Genomic DNA, 14,028 nt, shown 5'->3' with positions numbered 1-14,028 from the left:
TTTTACACTTCTGCACTACACTACTTTCACCGTTTATCGCTCGGTCATGCAACTTACCACCCAAATTAATTTTACCTCCTTTTCTTCTCACTAATAGAGCTTTCATTTGGTGGTATTTCATTGCTGCTGACATTTTTACTTTTTTTGTTATTAATCGAAATGTAACCATTTTCTTTGCAAAAAAATGAAATTTTTCACTTTCAGCTGTAAAATTTAGCAAAAAAACGACATCCATATATAAATTTTTCGCTAAATTTATAGTTCTACATGTCTTTGATAAAAAAAAAATGTTTGGGCAAAAAAAAAATGGTTTGGGTAAAAGTTATAGGGCCAGATATATAATTAGGCAAAGTCACTTTTGTGGAGTGGAAAAGTCGCAAAAAAGTCCCAAAGGCTAAAACTGCGCACAAATTTGCGACTTTTTTCTGCTCTGCACTATGCTCGCCAGTTTTCTGAAAGTGGGCGTGTTTTCGTATGTAAATGAATCTCTAGACAGATTTACTATTGGGACTTTTTTAAAAAGTCGCAAAAAAGTCGCAACTTCACTCCAGTGAGGACCATGCTTATCTTATGAGACTTTTTAATAGAACATGCGACTTTTTCTTAAAAACGTGCGACTTTTGTAAAGCTGCTTACTGACGGATAAACTGCTACCGTCAAACCACATTTATTACAGTCTTAAAGGGGTGATCATAAATCTTACTTGGCTAAAACTGACTTTAGCCATATGTGAAAGTGGAGTGAGCTGTCAGAGTCGTGATAAATCTGGCCCATAGCGTTTACAAACTATGGTACAAAAATGTGAATTTCCGCTTTTTGAAGCAGCTCTGACTTTCTGAGCACCTGTCATGTTTCCTGAGGTTCTACAATGCCCAGACAGTAGAAAAACCCCACAAATGACCCCATTTCGGAAAGTAGACACCCTAAGGTATTCGCTGATGGGCATAGTGAGTTCATAGAACTTTTTATTTTTTGTCACAAGTTAGCGGAAAATGATGATTTTTTATTTTTATTTTTTTCTTACAAAGTCTCATATTCCACTAACTTGCGACAAAAATGAAAAAATTCTAGGAACTCGCCATGCCCCTCACAGATTACCTTGGGGTGTCTTCTTTCCAAAATGGGGTCTCTTGTGGCGTAGTTATACTGCCCTGGCAATTTAGGGGCCCATATGTGTGAGAAGTACTTTGCAATCAAAATCTGTAAAAAATGACCGGTGAAATCCGAAAGATGCACTTTGGAATATGTGCCCCTTTGCCCACCTAGGCTAAAAAAAAGTGTGTCACATCTGGTATCGCCGTACTCGGGAGAAGTTGGGGAATGTGTTTTGGGGTGTCATTTTACATATACCCATGCTGGGTGAGAGAAATATCTTGACAAAAGACTTTTCCAATTTTTTTATACAAAGTTGGCATTTGACCAAGATATTTTTCTCACCCAGCATGGGTATATGTAAAATGACACCCCAAAACACATTCCCCAACTTCTCCTGAGTACGGCGATACCAGATGTGTCACACTTTTTTGCAGCCAAGGTGGGCAAAGGGGCACATATTCCAAAGTGCATCTTTCGGATTTCGCAGGCCATTTTTTACACATTTTGATTGCAAAGTTCTTCTCACACATTTGGGCCCCTAAATTGCCAGGGCAGTATAACTACCCCACAAGTGACCCCATTTTGGAAAGAAGACACCCCAAGGTATTCCGTGAGGGGCATGGCGAGTTCCTAGAATTTTTTATTTTTTGTCGCATGTTAGTGGAATATGAGACTTTGTAAGGAAAAAAGAAAAAAAAAAGAAAAATCATCATTTTCCGCTAACTTGTGACAAAAAATAAAAAATTCTAGGAACTCGACGTGCCCCTCAAGGAATACCTTGGGGTGTCTTCTTTCCAAAATGGGGTCACTTGTGGCGTAGTTATACTGCCCTGGCAATTTAGGGGCCCAAATGTGTAAGAAGTACCTTGCAATCAAAATCTGTAAAAAATGGCCTGTGAAATCCGAAAGGTGCTCTTTGGAATATGTGCCCCTTTGCCCACCTTGGCTGCAAAAAAGTGTCACACATCTGGTATCGCCGTACTCAGGAGAAGTTGAGGAATGTGTTTTGGGGTGTCATTTTACATATACCCATGCTGGGTGAGAGAAATATCTTGGCAAAAGATAACTTTTCCCATTTTTTTTTATACAAAGTTGGCATTTGACCAAGATATTTTTCTCACCCAGCATGGGTATATGTAAAATGACACCCCAAAACACATTCCCCAACTTCTCCTGAGTACGGCGATACCAGATGTGTGACACATTTTTGCAGCCTAGATGCGCAAAGGTGCCCAAATTCCTTTTAGGAGGGCATTTTTAGACATTTGGATCCCAGACTTCTTCTCACACTTTCGGGCCCCTAAAAAGCCAGGGCAGTATAAATACCCCACATGTGACCCCACTTTGGAAAGAAGACACCCAAAGGTATTCAATGAGGGGCCTGGCGAGTTCATAGAATTTTTTATTTTTTTGCATAAGTTAGCGGAAATAGATTTTTTTTGTTTTTTTCTCACAAAGTCTCACTTTCCGCTAACTTAGGACAAAAATTTCAATCTTTCATGGACTCAATATGCCCCTCACGGAATACCTTGGGGTGTCTTCTTTCCGAAATGGGGTCACATGTGGGGTATTTATACTGCCCTGGCTTTTTAGGGGCCCTAAAGCGTGAGAAGAAGTCTGGAATATAAATGTCTAAAAATGTTTACGCATTTGGATTCCGTGAGGGGTATGGTGAGTTCATGTGGGATTTTATTTTTTGACACAAGTTAGTGGAATATGAGACTTTGTAAGAAAAAACAAAAACAAACAAAAAATTTCCGCTAACTTGGGCCAAAAAAATGTCTGAATGGAGCCTTACAGGGGGGGGGGGGGGGGGTGATCAATGACACGGGGGTGATCACCCATATAGACTCCCTGATCACCCCCCTGTCATTGGTCACCCCCCTGGTAAGGCTCCATTCAGACGTCCGTATGATTTTTACGGATCCATGGATCGGATCCGCAAAACACATGCGGACGTCTGAATGGAGCCTTACAGGGGGGTGATCAATGACAGGGGGTGATCAGGGAGTGTATATGGGTGATCACCCCCCTGTCATTGATCACCCCCCCTGTAAGGCTCCATTCAGACGTCCGTATGATTTTTACGGATCCATGGATACATGGATACATGGATCGGATCTGCAAAACACATGCGGACGTCTGAATGGAGCCTTACAGGGGGGTTATCAATGACAAGGGGTGATCAGGGTGATCACCCCCCTGTCACTGATCACCCCCCCTGTAAGGCTCCATTCAGACGTCCGTATGATTTTTACGGATCCATGGATACATGGATCGGATCCGCAAAACACATGCGGACGTCTGAATAGAGCCTTACAGGGGGGTGATCAGGGTGATCACCCCCCTGTCATTGATCACCCCCCTGTAAGGCTCCATTCAGACGTCCGTATGATTTTTACGGATCCATGGATACATGGATCGGATCCGCAAAACACATGCGGACGTCTGAATGGAGCCTTACAGGGGGGTTATCAATGACAGAGGGGTGATCACCCATATAGACTCCCTGATCACCCCCCTGTAAGGCTCCATTCAGACGTCCGTATGATTTTTCACGGATACATGGATCGGATCCGCAAAACACATGCGGACGTCTGAATGGAGCCTTACAGGGGGGTGATCAATGACGGGGGGGTGATCAGGGAGTCTATATGGGGTGATCAACCCCCTGTCATTGATCACCCCCCTGTAAGGCTCCATTCAGACGTCCGCATGTGTTTTGCGGATCCGATCCATGTATCAGTGGATCCGTAAAAATTATGCGGACGTCTGAATGGAGCCTTACAGGGGGGTGATCAATGACAGAGGGGTGATCAATGACAGGGAAGTGATCAGGAAGTCTATATGCGTGATCACCCCCTTGTCATTGATCACCCCCCCTGTAAGGCTCCATTCAGAGGTCCGCATGTGTTTTGCGGATCCAATCCATGTATCAGTGGATCCGTAAAAATCATGCGGACGTCTGAATGGAGACTTACAGGGGGGTGATCAATGACGGGGGGGTGATCAGGGAGTCTATATGGGGTGATCAACCCCCTGTCACTGATCACCCCCCCTGTAAGGCTCCATTCAGACGTCCGTATGATTTTTATGGATCCATGGATACATTGATCGTATCCGCAAAACACATGCGGACGTCTGAATGGAGCCTTACAGGGGGGGTGATCAATGACAGAGGGGTGATCACCCATATAGACTCCCTGATCACCCCCCTGTAAGGCTCCATTCAGACGTCCGTATGATTTTTCACGGATACATGGATCGGATCCGCAAAACACATGCGGACGTCTGAATGGAGCCTTACAGGGGGGTGATCAATGACGGGGGGGTGATCAGGGAGTCTATATGGGGTGATCAACCCCCTGTCATTGATCACCCCCCTGTAAGGCTCCATTCAGACGTCCGCATGTGTTTTGCGGATCCGATCCATGTATCAGTGGATCCGTAAAAATCATGCGGACGTCTGAATGGAGCCTTACAGGGGGGTGATCAATGACAGAGGGGTGATCAATGACAGGGAAGTGATCAGGAAGTCTATATGCGTGATCACCCACTTGTCATTGATCACCCCCCTGTAAGGCTCCATTCAGACGTCCGTATGCGTTTTGCGGATCCGATCCATGTATCCGTGGATCCGTAAAAATCATACGGACGTCTGAATGGATCCTTACAGGGGGGTGATCAATGACAGGGGGGTGATTAGAGAGTCAGTATGGGGTGATCAGTGGTTCATAAAGGGTTAATAAGTGACGGGGGGGGGGGGGTAGTGTAGTGTGGTGTTTGGTGCTACTTTACACAGCTACCTGTGTCCTCTGGTGGTCGATCCTAACAAAAGGGACCACCAGAGGACCAGGTAGCAGGTATATTAGACGCTGTTATCAAAACAGCGTCTAATATACCTGTTAGGGGTTAAAAAAAATCAGATCTCCAGCCTGCCAGCGAGCGATCGCTGCTGGCAGGCTGGAGATCCACTCGCTTACCTTCCGTTCCTGTGAGCGCGCGCGCCTGTGTGCGCGCGTTCACAGGAAATCCCGGCCCTCGCGAGATGACGCATATATGCGTGACTCTGCGCAGGGCTGCCACCTCCGGACCGCACATCTGCGTTAGGCGGTCCGGAGGTGGTTAAGTACCAATGGCAGGGGGCAGGGCCTGGTAGCATGTCCGGATCACACTGAGTACTTACGTGACGTCACAAAGTTATCAGCTCTGCAGGTTTGGCCAGAAGTTGGGAACAGAGGAGCACAGGAGCCACTGCTTAGTCTGCAACTGCCCACTTGCCCAGTAGTCCTACTCTATACTACAGTCACTAACCCCACCTCGCCTCGTTTTCTCTCTCTCTCTCTCTCTCTCTGCTAGACATTTCTGCCAGCCTGAGCCAGGCCCAGGAGCAGCACCGAGGTACGACTACCTAAAAATGAACCTTTATTAGGGTCATCTAAAATAAATTTTCCCTAGAGAAGGGAACACAAATGATGCAAAAACAAACACAACATAAACACAAAACAGTTTACACGCAAAAGAGCAGGATCAGACAGGCGGATCAGTTTGAGGAAGATGAAGGGGAGGAACGCATCAAGGCAACCTGTGCCATATCAGTATCTGTCCCTATGATATCCCTTTTAGACTCCTCAGCCCGGAGATGTGTCTTAATGGTAGGCACACTCCGTCCACGTGCCTATACTGTCTATCCTTATGGTGCCCTTGGTATACTAGCCCATATGGATATCTGGGTACTAGTATATATATTAGATATCGGTTGTACAATCACGTGTCCCGATGCGTTTCCCCCCTTCCTCTCATTGAAGGGGTTCATCAGGGGACAAAAATCAATGTCAGTTAAACACAACAAGTGTTCAACAGATATCCGTAGAGATGGATTAATAAACTGAAGGCCACAAACAAGACGTATTCACTAGATACATAAGAACACGCGCACGGTTGTTTTATGATAAACCAACTCTCCAATAATCAGAAATATACTTAGCTGGTAGTCAAGATGGAGATCAAATCAACGGTCCAGGGTGAGCGTCTTGGAGAGGGCCTCCAGGGGGCAAAATATGATGTGGCTCCAACTTGTTTGAACTTCCCACCCTCCCTAAATAGCCAAATGGAGCCGTCCCAACTAAATGGGACCAATCAGGGGTGCTGATACATGTCATGTGATCGTCCTGAAAAAGGCTGGCTATGGTAAATAACTAATGATCTAATACCCCTTATTATGGTGAGGGGTCATCCCCAGATTATGTATGTACCATATCATATGTCCTCCTGTATAAATTTATAGTGAACCTCCGGCATGGTTGTCTTTCCATCAGTGGAACGCACGCCGACAGGCAAGATGGCTGTGCGTTCCACCTACAACCAATAGGGGCAGGCAGTCTGTGTACTCCAGCCTTGCGGAACCGGAAGTGGGCAGATGGAACGCACGTCACCCTCAAAGATGGCCGTGCGCTCCATCCACAACCAATGAGGACTTGCCACCACATCATCAGATGGAGGCAAAGGGATTACCGATATGCTCCCCTATTTCGGTGGCTGTCACACAAAGAAACCGTACATGCCTCCACTCGAAAATACATGAGTCCATACCACTTGCTGATGTACAACAATTATTTAGGAATAAGTGGTGGCGGACGTCATATAGGTAGTGGGAGGAGTCCAGATGATGGAAACCATGTCCGCCAATAGGAAAGGACCTGTAAATATGTGGGAGGAGCAGATACACAGAGGATGGTTAAAAACTGGGTTTTCTTATAAGTACGTCAGAGGACTGATCACCATAATAACATAATGGTGCCAGATTTAATTATCCTACACCAGCCACTTAACAGCCAAACAGGACATCTCCATTGGTGGAATAAAACACCTTATTGGATAGAGGTGTGTTGCCGGTCAGTGCCGTGTTAGTAATGCAGAACAGATATTCAGTTAGATATAGTACGGGTACCAGATGGATGTCACCCCTAAAATAAACAGAATCTGACACTTCCTGTGTCAATATTAAATTCTATCCACTGTAATAGGATCAAGTATATGGGAGTTTACCGAGCATTTCAAATGTTACCTGTAAAAACCCAGACATGTAGACCTACAGGAAACATGTGAAAGTAAGTTTTTCATTCAGGCCCCTAGGGGACTGGGACCGCAACCGATGAATCCATTCGGCTTCCTTCTGTAGTATTTTGCGGTCCCAGTCCTCCTTCCTGGGGGATGGTCTGATGATCTCCAGAGCTGCGAATTTGAGTGATTTGGGATCACCATTGTGGCATTCCCAGATGTGGTTTGCTACCGGGGTTTCTTTTCGCTTTTTGATGTCATTAATATGCTCCAGGATGCGCCTCCGAAATTCCCTGAAGGTTTTTCCTACATAGTCGAGAGGGCACGTGAATTGAGCCAAATAAATCACCCCTTTGCTCCTACAGTTGGAAAAATCTCTGATAACACAATTAATTCCAGTCGCTGAACAAATGTTGGTTTTCGTATTATTGATATAGTTACAGGCCATGCACGCCCCACAACGGAACATGCCCAGTGGCCTGCGATCTAGCCACGTGCCCTCAGGAGTTGGTCTTGAAAAATGACTGTGCACTAGGCGATCCCGAAGACTTCTACCCCGCCTGAATGTAATGCTCGGGCGTACGGGAAGCACATCTGCAACACCTGGGTCCATGAGAAGGATGGGCCAGTATTTGGTAATAATCCCTCTGACCTCCTTACTCATGGTGTCGTAGGTGGAGATAATCCTCACAATGTCACTATCCTTGCCTTTCGGATCCCTCGGTACAAGTAATGTACCGTGATCCCTAGAAACTGCACTGTGGAAAGCATCCCTGAGTACATTCTGTGGGTAACCCCTAGTTTTAAAACGATCCTGCAATTTCCTTGATTCACGATAAAAGCTATCATGATTGGAACAATTCCTTTTCATTCGAAGATATTGACCTCGTGGAATACCCCTTTTAAGGCTCGTAGGGTGTTGACTCTCCCAGTGGAGGAGGCTATTAGTGGCGGTGTCTTTCCTAAATGTGGAGGTAACTAGTCTATCTCCCTTTATGGTAATCATAATGTCCAGAAAAGTGAGAGACTCGTGGTGGAACTCGGATGTGAATGAGAGGCCTAGATCATTCATATTAAGGGCCTTTACAAATAACGCAAATTCCTCATCACTACCATTCCATATTATTAACACATCGTCGATGTATCTTGTCTACAATATAATTTTGTCCTCCCACCAGCCCAGGAAGAGATTGGCATACAACAGGGCACATGAACTCCCCATCGCTGTCCCCCTGAGCTGGTGGAAGACACGCGTATCAAAAAGAAAGAAATTGTGAGTCAAGATAAATTCCTAAAGAGTCAACACAAAGTCATTGTGGGATCTATGCGAGACAGCTCTAGTCTTGATAAAGTCGGACACCGCCATCAGGCCCCTATCATGTGGAATAGAGCTGTACAGAGATTCTACGTCTATGCTCCCCAATGAGCAGGATGTTTCGATAGTGATGGACTCGATCTTACGTAAAAAGTCCATAGTATCTCTGGTATAAGAGGGCAGAGCAGACACAAAACCCTTCAGCACATGATCTATATAAATACCGCTGTTCTGTGTTACCGAGCCCACCCCAGATACAATAGGGCGACCCTTCAATGGAGAAGTGCCCTTGTGGATTTTAGGTAACCCATAAAAGGTAGCAGTCTGGGGTGTGCTCGGCAACAAAAAACTGTATTCCACATCTGAAATAGCCTTTTTGGAAAGGCCATCCTTCAAAATAATTTCCAACTCTTTCATAAAGATGTCTGTGGGGTGCGATGGCAGTACCCGATAACAATCACGATCGTTCAACAGGCGTTCACACATATGTTTGTACTCTAGGTGTCCCATAATCACTAAATTCCCGCCCTTATCCGCCGGCTTGATTACTATTGAGGTGTCTTTTTCAAGCACCCGAAGGGCTTCCATCTCAGGGCCAGAGAGGTTATGAAAGTGCGGTGTGGTAGAGGGTAGTCTTTCTATTTCCTCTGTGGTCATTTGTAAAAATATTTCTATGTGATCGTAATTCATAGGGGGCGGAGGTTTCTTACCTTTTGGTCGGAGATCGGTAAACGGACCCTGACCAGGTGTCCGTATACCTTCCTCCAGCAGATCACAGAGGATTCTGAAATCCGCATAATCACTTTCCTGTAGGCCTAATTGTTCACAGGTGGCTTTGGTATTATTCTTCATAAATTTGTGCCATTTAAGTTTCCTTGCAAATAGATTCAAATCCTTGGTCCACACGAATGGATTAAACCTAGTCGTGTGGACGAAGGATAGGCCTCTCTTGAGGAGACTCTCTTCAATGGCACTGAGGGTTCGTGACGACAGGTTGATGATTTGTAATTCTTCACCCACCGTCCCTGTTTCCTTACTTAAACGCGATCGCGGAGCTGGTACGGCCCCCCCCGGCTAAAAAAATTCCCCTGTGATGTAAGGGAGGGAACAGAGGCAGAGGAAGAAGTGGACGGAGAAGGTGCAGGAGAAGGGTAATCGCCCCCTTTCCCCCTTTTGTTGTCCGATTTTGGCCATTTTTTATTGTTATTATAGCGGCCTCTTCCACCTCTTCTCTGACCTCCTCTGTAATTACCTCTTCCCCTATTTTGTGAGGGTTCCGAATCGGAAAGATCCTGCTCTGATGAAGAGACGTCGGTCTCGGAGGGGGCTTGCAGTCCCCCAGTGAACTGGTAGGCCCTGTTTTCCTTAAACTCTTTAAGGTCCTTGTTGAATTGTCTGTAGAGTTGAGCGAACACCTGGATGTTCGGGTTCGAGAAGTTCGGCCGAACATCCCGGAAATGTTCGGGTTCGGGATCCGAACCCGATCCGAACTTCGTCCCGAACCCGAACCCCATTGAAGTCAATGGGGACCCGAACTTTTCGGCACTAAAACGGCTGTAAAACAGCCCAGGAAAGGGCTAGAGGGCTGCAAAAGGCAGCAACATGTAGGTAAATCCCCTGCAAACAAATGTGGATAGGGAAATTAATTAAAATAAAAATTAAATAAATAAAAATTAACCAAAATCAATTGGAGAGAGGTTCCATAGCAGAGAATCTGGCTTCCCGTCACCCACCACTGGAACAGTCCATTCTCAGATATTTAGGCCCCGGCACCCAGGCAGAGGAGAGAGGTCCCGTAACAGAGAATCTGTCTTCATGTCAGCAGAGAATTAGTCTGCATGTCATAGCAGAGAATGAGGCTTCACGTCAGCCACCACTGCAACAGTCCATTGGCATATATTTAGGCCTAGCACACAGGCAGAGGAGAGAGGTCCCGTAACAGAGAATCTGGCTTCATGTCAGCAGAGAATCAGTCTGCATGTCATAGCAGAGAATGAGGCTTCACGTCAGCCACCACTGCAACAGTCCATTGGCATATATTTAGGCCCAGCACACACACAGGCAGAGGAGAGAGGTCCCGTAACAGAGAATCTGGCTTCATGTCAGCAGAGAATCAGTCTGCATGTCATAGCAGAGAATGAGGCTTCACGTCAGCCACCACTGCAACAGTCCATTGGCATATATTTAGGCCCAGCACACACACAGGCAGAGGAGAGAGGTCCCGTAACAGAGAATCTGTCTTCATGTCAGCAGAGAATTAGTCTGCATGTCATAGCAGAGAATGAGGCTTCACGTCACCCACCACTGCAACAGTCCATTGGCATATATTTAGGCCTAGCACACAGGCAGAGCAGAGAGGTCCCGTAACAGACAATCTGGCTTCATGACAGCAGAGAATCAGTCTGCATGTCATAGCAGAGAATGAGGCTTCACGTCACCCACCACTGCAACAGTCCATTGGCATATATTTAGGCCTAGCACACAGGCAGAGCAGAGAGGTCCCGTAACAGACAATCTGGCTTCATGTCAGCAGAGAATCAGTCTGCATGTCATAGCAGAGAATGAGGCTTCACGTCACCCACCACTGCAACAGTCCATTGGCATATATTTAGGCCTAGCACACAGGCAGAGCAGAGAGGTCCCGTAACAGACAATCTGGCTTCATGACAGCAGAGAATCAGTCTGCATGTCATAGCAGAGAATGAGGCTTCACGTCACCCACCACTGCAACAGTCCATTGGCATATATTTAGGCCTAGCACACAGGCAGAGCAGAGAGGTCCCGTAACAGACAATCTGGCTTCATGTCAGCAGAGAATCAGTCTGCATGTCATAGCAGAGAATGAGGCTTCACGTCACCCACCACTGCAACAGTCCATTGGCATATATTTAGGCCTAGCACACAGGCAGAGCAGAGAGGTCCCGTAACAGACAATCTGGCTTCATGACAGCAGAGAATCAGTCTGCATGTCATAGCAGAGAATGAGGCTTCACGTCACCCACCACTGCAACAGTCCATTGGCATATATTTAGGCCTAGCACACAGGCAGAGCAGAGAGGTCCCGTAACAGACAATCTGGCTTCATGTCAGCAGAGAATCAGTCTGCATGTCATAGCAGAGAATGAGGCTTCACGTCACCCACCACTGCAACAGTCCATTGGCATATATTTAGGCCTAGCACACAGGCAGAGCAGAGAGGTCCCGTAACAGACGATCTGGCTTCATGTCAGCAGAGAATCAGTCTGCATGTCATAGCAGAGAATCAGGCTTCACGTCAGCCACCACTGCAACAGTCCATTGTCATAAATTTAGGCCCAGCACCCAGGCAGAGGAGAGAGGTCCCGTAACAGACAATCTGGCTTCATGTCAGCAGAGAATTAGTCTGCATGTCATAGCAGAGAATCAGGCTTCATGTCAGCCACCACTGCAACAGTCCATTGGCATATATTTAGGCCTAGCACACAGGCAGAGGAGAGGTTCATTCAACTTTGGGTAGCATCGCAATATAATGGTAAAATGAAAATAAAAATAGGATTGAATGAGGAAGTGCCCTGGAGTCCAATAATATATGGTTATGGGGAGGTAGTTAATGTCTAATCTGGACAAGGGACGGACAGGTCCTGTGGGATCCATGCCTGGTTCATTTTTATGAACGTCAGCTTGTCCACATTGGCTGTAGACAGGCGGCTGCGTTTGTCTGTAATGACGCCCCCTGCCGTGCTGAATACACGTTCAGACAAAACGCTGGCTGCCGGGCAGGCCAGCACCTCCAAGGCATAAAAGGCTAGCTCTGGCCACGTGGACAATTTAGAGACCCAGAAGTTGAATGGGGCCGAACCATCAGTCAGTACGTGGAGGGGTGTGCACACGTACTGTTCCACCATGTTAGTGAAATGTTGCCTCCTGCTAACACGTTGCGTATCAGGTGGTGGTGCAGTTAGCTGTGGCGTGTTGACAAAAGTTTTCCACATCTCTGCCATGCTAACCCTGCCCTCAGAGGAGCTGGCCGTGACACAGCTGCCTTGGCGACCTCTTGCTCCTCCTCTGCCTTGGCCTTGGGCTTCCACTTGTTCCCCTGTGACATTTGGGAATGCTCTCAGTAGCGCGTCTACCAACGTGCGCTTGTACTCGCGCATCTTCCTATCACGCTCCAGTGCAGGAAGTAAGGTGGGCACATTGTCTTTGTAGCGTGGATCCAGCAGGGTGGCAACCCAGTAGTCCGCACAGGTTAAAATGTGGGCAACTCTGCTGTCGTTGCGCAGGCACTGCAGCATGTAGTCGCTCATGTGTGCCAGGCTGCCCAGGGGTAAGGACAAGCTGTCCTCTGTGGGAGGCGTATCGTCATCGTCCTGCCTTTCCCCCCAGCCACGCACCAGTGATGGACCCGAGCTGCGTTGGGTGCCACCCCGCTGTGACCATGCTTCATCCTCATCCTCCTCCACCTCCTCCTCATCCTCGTCCTCCTCGTCCTCCAGTAGTGGGCCCTGGCTGGCCACATTTGTACCTGGCCTCTGCTGTTGCAAAAAACCTCCCTCTGAGTCACTTCGAAGAGACTGGCCTGAAAGTGCTAAAAATGACCCCTCTTCCTCATCCTCCTCCTCCTCCTCCTGGGCCACCTCCTGTTCCATCATCGCCCTAAGTGTTTTCTCAAGGAGACATAGAAGTGGTATTGTAACGCTGATAACGGTGTCATCGCCACTGGCCATGTTGGTGGAGTACTCGAAACAGCGCAACAGGGCACACAGGTCTCGCATGGAGGCCCAGTCATTGGTGGTGAAGTGGTGCTGTTCTGTAGTGCGACTGACCCGTGCGTGCTGCAGCTGAAACTCCACTATGGCCTGCTGCTGCTCGCACAGTCTGTCCAGCATGTGCAAGGTGGAGTTCCACCTGGTGGGCACGTCGCATATGAGGCGGTGAGCGGGAAGGCCGAAGTTACGCTGTAGCGCAGACAGGCGAGCAGCGGCAGGATGTGAACGCCGGAAGCGCGAACAGACGGCCCGCACTTTATGCAGCAGCTCTGACATGTCGGGGTAGTTGTGAATGAACTTCTGCACCACCAAATTCAGCACATGCGCCAAGCAAGGGATGTGCGTCAAATTGGCTAGTCCCAGAGCTGCAACGAGATTTCGCCCATTATCACACACCACCAGGCCGGGCTTGAGGCTCACCGGCAGCAACCACTCGTCGGTCTGTTGTTCAATACCCCGCCACAACTCCTGTGCGGTGTGGGGCCTGTCCCCCAAACATATGAGTTTCAGAATGGCCTGCTGACGTTTACCCCGGGCTGTGCTGAAGTTGGTGGTGAAGGTGTGTGGCTGACTGGATGAGCAGGTGGAAGAAGAGGAGGAGGAAGCCGAGAAGGAGGAGGTGGCAACAGGAGGCAAAGAATGTTGCCCTGCGATCCTTGGCGGCGGAAGGACGTGCGCCAAACAGCTCTCCGCCTGGGGCCCAGCTGCCACTACATTTACCCAGTGTGCAGTTAGGGAGATATAGCGTCCCTGGCCGTGCTTACTGGTCCACGTATCTGTGGTTAGGTGGACCTTGCTACAGATGGCGTT

The sequence above is a fragment of the Bufo gargarizans genome, chromosome 9 (assembly GCF_014858855.1).
Source record: "Bufo gargarizans isolate SCDJY-AF-19 chromosome 9, ASM1485885v1, whole genome shotgun sequence".
In the NCBI taxonomy this organism is placed as follows: Eukaryota; Metazoa; Chordata; class Amphibia; order Anura; family Bufonidae; genus Bufo; species Bufo gargarizans.
Note: the sequence above shows the minus strand (reverse complement) of the source record.